Raw genomic sequence first — 7,187 nt, 5'->3', positions numbered from 1 at the left:
CATGTAAGAGAGAGAATAGGAGTGTCTGCAAGAGAGAGGGAGAGAATACATGCAAGAGAGTGAGAGAAAATAATACATGCAAGAGAGAGAGAGAAAAAAGTATGCATAGAACACAACAGTATTAATCAAACAAGTAACACTGTGCTAAGCATAGTGGTGCATAGGTTGCTGGAGTGTAGTGAAGGAATCTGTGATTGTTTAGGCATTTAGGGTCATCAGTTAGGGTCGTTCAGTAGTTATAGGTAAAGAAGCTTGGAGGAGTATGTGCAGGAGGGTAGGGAATTGGAACTGGTTATAGTAATACTGATGCCAATTATTTGGTGGAAGTAAGATTGGTGAATGACAAAGTGTAAGTGAGGTGGAGGGCGAGAGGGAAACTGAGGATGAAGTGGAAAGGGAGTGGGGGAGGGGGAGACTGTGGAAAAATTGGGGAATAGGATGGGGAGGTATATTAATGAGGGTGGTATGAGTTGGAGGGAGGGTAATTGTTACTGATGCTAGAGGACAGGGTGACATGAAAGTAGGCTCTTTGTGGCCACATCTGGGATTAAGACATTTGGCTTTAGACAGATATAGGATGATAATAATGATAATAAATACTGTAATGTCTATCTATCTATCTATCTATAGCCCGACGCCCTAATCCCGCAAAGGGTGGCCGCAGACAAAACGCCTCCAAGTCACTCTGTCACCCACCATTTGACCCCCCTCCCCCCAACTCACCCCCCCCTCCCTCATATACCTCTCAACTCCATCCCTCCACCTCATCCTCGGTCTGCCCCTCCCTCCCTCCACCTCACCTACATACACCCTCTTAGTCAGTCTTTCATTCTCCATTCTCTCCACATGTCCAAACCACCTCAGTGTATTTCTCCTAATCTTTTCAACCACATCCACATCTACCCCACAACGTTCCTTCACTTCTTCATTCGTCAACCTGTCCCTCCACATCACTCCACATGCTCCTCTCAGGTAACTCATTTCCACTGCTCTCACTCTTGACTTGTTCCCCTCTTGCAAGGTCCACGCCTCGCTTCCATACGTCAGGGTAGGGATCACAATACCATCATGCAGTGACTTCTTAACTTCCATACTCACCTCCCTATTTCTCATCACTGCTTTCAGTGTACCAACAACCTTTCTTCCCTGCTGTACCCTTTCACGCACTTCATCCCCCAAAGTTCCATCCTTACTCATCACACTACCCAAGTACTTGAATGCAATCACATTCTCCATATCCTCACCATCCAACCTCACTGCACACTCTGTGACTTCATTCCTCTCAAACACCATAACTTTACTTTTGTTTACATTAACTTTCAGCTTCCTCCTCCTACACATTATCCCAAATTCATTCACCAAACCTTGCAACTCCCATTCATCTTCACTCAACAATACTGTATCATCAGCAAACAGCAACACCGGAAGCTTCCAAATCTCACCCTCATTCATTAGGGCCACCCCCACATCCACTGCCCTACCTTGCACCTCCTTTACAACCCCATCCATATATATATTAAACAGCCATGGAGACATCACACACCCCTGTTTCAGTCCCACATTGAGATCAAAGAACTCACTCAGCTCACCATCCACTCGCATCGTAGCCCTAGCTCCCTCGTACATACTCTTCACAGCACTCAACAATTTCCCCTCCACTCCATATATTCTTAATACCTTCCACATACCTTGCCTATCTATTCTGTCATAAGCTTTCTCCAAGTCCATGAAGGCAGCATACACTTTCCTTCCCTTCTCTAGATACTTCTCCACTAAACATCTTAGAACAAATATCTGATCTACACACCCTTTTCCCTTCCTAAATCCCCCTTGTTCTTCTCCAACTAGCTCCTCTGTCATATGCCTAACCCTATCAATGAGTATTCTACCATATATTTTACCAGTCACACTAAGAAGGCAAATACCCCTATGGTTACCACATACTTCTCTCTCCCCTTTTCCTTTGTACAGAGGAACAATTATACCTGATTTCCAGTCCTCTGGAACCCTTCCCTCTTCCCAAGCCAATCTACACAACTTCCATATCCACTCCACAACAATCTCACCCCCATACTGTAATGAATGTGATAAAATACAATAAGATATCCTCAATTTCTTTCGTGACAATTAGAACTGTGATGATGGTGATGATGATGAGTAATATGTAATCAGAGAATTGTCACTGAATCATAACTAAAGGGATGCCAAACCCTTGTCATGTGCATCTCTGTACATTCATTATCTGACCAACTCAGTTTCCTGTCAGTTCACTATAGGCAGTTTGTTTTCATCTGAGGGAACTGAGGCACTCCCACATAATAAATAACAAGTTGTACTGTAGTTGCATAGAACTCGCTGAGCTTTAGTTACAAGGTAACTATAATCTCCTTGGTTACTAGAAAAATCAGCCCTTACAGCTGACTACACCTCACAGTTAACCAAGCTGAAAGGAGTAAGGGATCTTTGTCTGAGGGGAAAAAAAATTCAGTATGCCTAAGTTATGAGGTAGCAATAATTTCCTTGGTTACCAGTCAAGCCAAACCTTCAGTGTGATTACCCCTGGCCATCAACTGAACTGAAAGAAGTTAGGGACCTTTGTCAAGATGAACACAAATCGGCTGTATCCTCATCAACTTCGGCCACAAAATAGTACAAATTACACCATCACTTTTTACCACAAGGTCTCCACTGATATTGATGAAAACAGGTTGATTTGTCATGGGATCTTATTTTCATCATTTACTAAGACTTTGTAGCATATCCTCCCCATTGATAAAATTTGCCTACTTCATCTGATTACCCATTTGTTATGTGTTTTGTAATACCATGATAAGCTGCATAAACTTCATCTCTCTAGCTATCCATTATCCAATCCAGTGTTTTTCATGTTTTTGTAATACCATGATAGGCTGCATAAACGTCATCTCTGTTAGTCCATTATCCAGTCCTGTGTTATTTATGTTTTTGTGTAATCCATGATAGACTGTATAAACTTCATCTTATCATATCTCCTATTCGATCCCATGTTTTTTGTGTTTTTGTAATACCGCAAAAGACTGCATAACCCCTCCACCCCAGGTACCTAGTGGGAAGTCAGTAACCCCTACGCTGGTATATTTTGGGCGCAAATGACTTTCTGAAGATTGCAAAACCAGTCTTACAAAATAGTTGGGCATGCTACAAATAACAAACAAATATTGATGCGCAGTCAAGGAAGGAGGGCTGTGTGTGTGTGTGTGAGGGGCCTGCAGGAGGGACGAGTGGCGGGAGGCCACAGGGGTTGCCACTGAGGGAATTGTGAGTCATTTGGAGGAAACACATAGGCCTAGGTGGCAACCTCAACCAGCTTGGGCCGCACAGCAATGCAGACAGTGGGATGATGTGATAAAAAGTTTTTTTTTTACATGAACCAACATGAACCTGGGGGGAGGGGTTAAACATCATCCCTTAATCTTATGTGTTATTTAATTTTTTGTAATACTGTACCATGATAGACTGCTTAAACAGTATCCCTTCATCTTAAGCGTTATCCAATCCTGTGTTGATGATGTTTTTGTAATACCATGATAGACTGCATGAACATCATCACTTTATCATATCTGTTATCCAGTCCATTGTTATTTATGTTTTTGTAATACCATAACAACGTAATCATCACCTCTTTTATCTCTGTTATCCATTCTTTTAATATCCTGTCAAGAGTCTAGAGGCCAGGGTAGACTATTCAGATGACTCATGTAATGTGGGAGTGACTTGCTCTCTCCTGAGTGTCATTATGTGAGCAGTAAATGTGTAAGCCCCAACCACCCATCAATTGTAAGCCCTTTTGGTCATATCTGGTATGATTGCCTTAGCCCACTAGAGCACCAGGGTTGGTATTCTCGTCATTTGAGGAAGTGCTTAACACCTTTTCCTAAGTGATTAATTTTGCCTATCACACTTACAGAAATCCCTCGACAATCGCCATACTCAAATGTACAAAACATATCCAAAATTAAATTGCCAAAGAAGTGGTGTTAGGGAGCTTCCTTCACCCACAAGAGTACGGGCCCATGCGTCATAAGTATCATACAAGAGAATGTTAATGTGTTATATGGAGAAATAAACTGACAAGGGTGACATGCTGGAAAGACTTAAGCCAGTAGAATTCCATACCCTGTACTTCTGTTAGAGCTGCAACTGCCCTTATACAGAGTGGCTTGTTAATAGTGCTGGGCTAGAGACTAAAATGGCAATTCCTCGTGTGTTGCAGGGACAGCTCAGAAGGCTAGTGCCGGTGTTTTCGTGGTAGTGGGAGTAGGAAATGAATAAATGATGCAGGTTATATCCTAATAGTGCTGTGGATGGATTGTGGCAGTGGGAGTAGGAAATGAATAAATGATGCAGGGTAGATCCTAATAACACTGACTGAGCTGTCCCCACAACACTTGGGAAATCGCCTGGCAGAGTGGAAGTGGAGCTTTATACATGGACCACCCTCTTTTATTCTTTCTCATTGATGCTGCACTATCATACAGTATTTTATTACTTTTTTTTTTTTTTTTTAATGGCTTTTCCATCTGATGATATATTATTTAATTACATTCTTGCTACTGGAACTTGATTTTATTCAGCTTAGGACAGATGTCTATAATGTATTCTTTCCACTTTAGCTTAGCTTAAAACTGCCTTCTCACCAGTTTGAATGCTAAGCTGTAAGAGAGTAACATTAGAATGTGATGCTAGTCATGAAAAAGAGCTGTGAAGAGGATGTAAAACTATATCATTTATTTTTCTACTTCTGAGCTATGTGAAGTAAGCCACAGAAGGCTGGGCCAAGTTAAGGTGAACAAACTGTAGTACAGTACTTAAGGTTAATGAAGGCTATATTTAATGCCTCCAGTATAACAGTGACTTAGAACCACAGGGGTTTGATATAGCCTTAAATAACTCACAAAACAATCCCAAATCTCTGCTGATTTGGGCAAAAATTATCTGGTGGTAGCAAGAATAAAATACAGGGTGACTCATAAATAACGGTTCACTAAGTACTCATCTAGTGGTATCTTATGTGTTGTGGGAATGACAGTACTGTATGCTGGTGTGGGTGTGAGTACAGCAGTGGGACTAGGAAATAAAATACAGTAGATGATTCAGGATAGATGCTGGTAATGTTGACTGAAAATAAGGGTCCACTAAAAACTCATCTAGTGGTATCTTATGTGTTGTGGGAACAACAGTATGATGGTGTGGGTGTGAGTATGGCAGTGGGAGTAAGAAATAAAAAATAGATAATTAAGGATAGACACTGATACTGTTGACTGAGCCGACCCCACAGCACACAAAAAGTTACTCGGAGGAATGGAAGGGGAGAGTTGCATATGGACCACCCTGTATGTGCTGGAGAGGGACACTTTCATATGGTGGCACAGATGTAACAAGATGGCTTCACTGCCTGGTTATATAAACATCCCTCATCTCCCTCCCTATCCATCCCAAAGAACAATGTTGGACTGCAGGACAACCTCAGTCAGCACTCCACTGGGTCCACATCCAAATGCCACAACAAGATTAAAATATACATCGTCGGATTGAAAAGGTTATTTACAGAGATTGTGTATTTTGTTTACATGTATTTTGTAATGCTTTAAATATTTTGGTACACATTAGGATATTGTTCCAACTTGTGTAATTATTTAAGTAAAGTTAGTTTTTTAAAATTTTGTAATACAGTACTCCCACATACTCAAACTAAGAGTTTTACTATTAACCACAACAAATTTATGGAGCTTTATTACTCTTATGTCATTGCTTTTGTCAATATTCAGGTATCCATTATGAACGATTTTGGCAGTGCAATTTTTTTTGTTTTGTTTAGTCTACATTATTCTCCCATTTTTATTATTTGTCTTTTCCTCTCATTCCATCACGTGGTTCTGTTGTTCTGTGGTCATTTCATATTTAACTTGGGGCAGACATCTTTTGCAGCTGTTTCCTGGGGCTCATTAGCAGAATAAGACAGTGCTTCATCTGTACATCCTTGCTATACCATTTCATGACAAGCACTATATTCTATCGCTAATCTCTTTTCAGAGCTCAGTGGTAGAATATAACAGAACTCCAGCTCTACATCCTTTCCACAGCACTTCCTCGTGTCTAGCTCCATATTCTATTGTTACTCTCGTGTCAAAGCTCGGTGGTAGAATAAGCCAGTAGTTCAGCTCTAGTACCGTTTCCTTTCCATTGCACTTCTTTGTGACTAGCAGCATATGGTAGTATTAATCTCTCCCCACAACTTAGTAGTCAATACAAAGAGCATGCAGATTTAACCTTTACTACTACTACCTTTCCATAGCACTTCTTCATGACTAGCATTATAGTTTAGCCGTAATCTTTTTACATCTCGGCATTCAGTATTAGGAGATGGCAATTATAGGAGAAAGTGAATATTCTGTAGTTGTTCATCTTGTTCTCTTCACCTTTCTCTCACTCTCTTGTTCTGTCTCTTGGTTACCATGGTGTTCTCTGCCTAACACTTCCTCAGTTTTTCTAACAAACATTTCTGTTTTGTATGTCATGTCAGATTGTACACTATTTTCTAACTGTGGGGAAAAGGTCAACAGGATGTTGATGATCATGATGACATTTGAGTGCCATTGTTGGTGATGAATATAATGATGATGAGGGTAATGGTGATGATGATAATAGGAGTACCAGTTTAGGGTTGATGTTGATAATTATGGTGAGGTTAATAATGGTGGTGACTTTTTTTGTGATGGTGGTGATGATTATTACAGTGTTGATCTTGGTGGTAATGATGATGATGATGATAATGTGTGCCAACTTTGGGGAGTATTGTACAAAACTGAAAGTTCTGAGGCCTGTCTTAGATACCTGAATTTTGTAAGAGAAATATATACATGAAATACCCTTGCAGTTTTACTTCTCATTCACTCTGTAAACAGCTCAAAAGCTTATTAAAACCATGAGATTTGGCAAGAATTAAAAAAAAAAAAAAATGTTGGATGAAGGGAGACAATGGCAAATAAGAAACTGACTAGGAGTGTGAGCTGGAGCGAGCAGAGGAAGGGGACTGGATGAGATGGAGGGATGGGTGGAGAGGTAATGCGTATTAGAAAGGGAGAGACAGAATGAGATGGAGAGGTATATATGGAAGGGATGTGAACTGGAGAAAGGGCAGTTTGATG

This window comes from Coenobita brevimanus, chromosome 49 (assembly GCF_032717465.1).
Source record: "Coenobita brevimanus isolate Jiangsu-jjx chromosome 49, ASM3271746v2, whole genome shotgun sequence".
Lineage (NCBI taxonomy): Eukaryota > Metazoa > Arthropoda > Malacostraca > Decapoda > Coenobitidae > Coenobita > Coenobita brevimanus.
Note: the sequence above shows the minus strand (reverse complement) of the source record.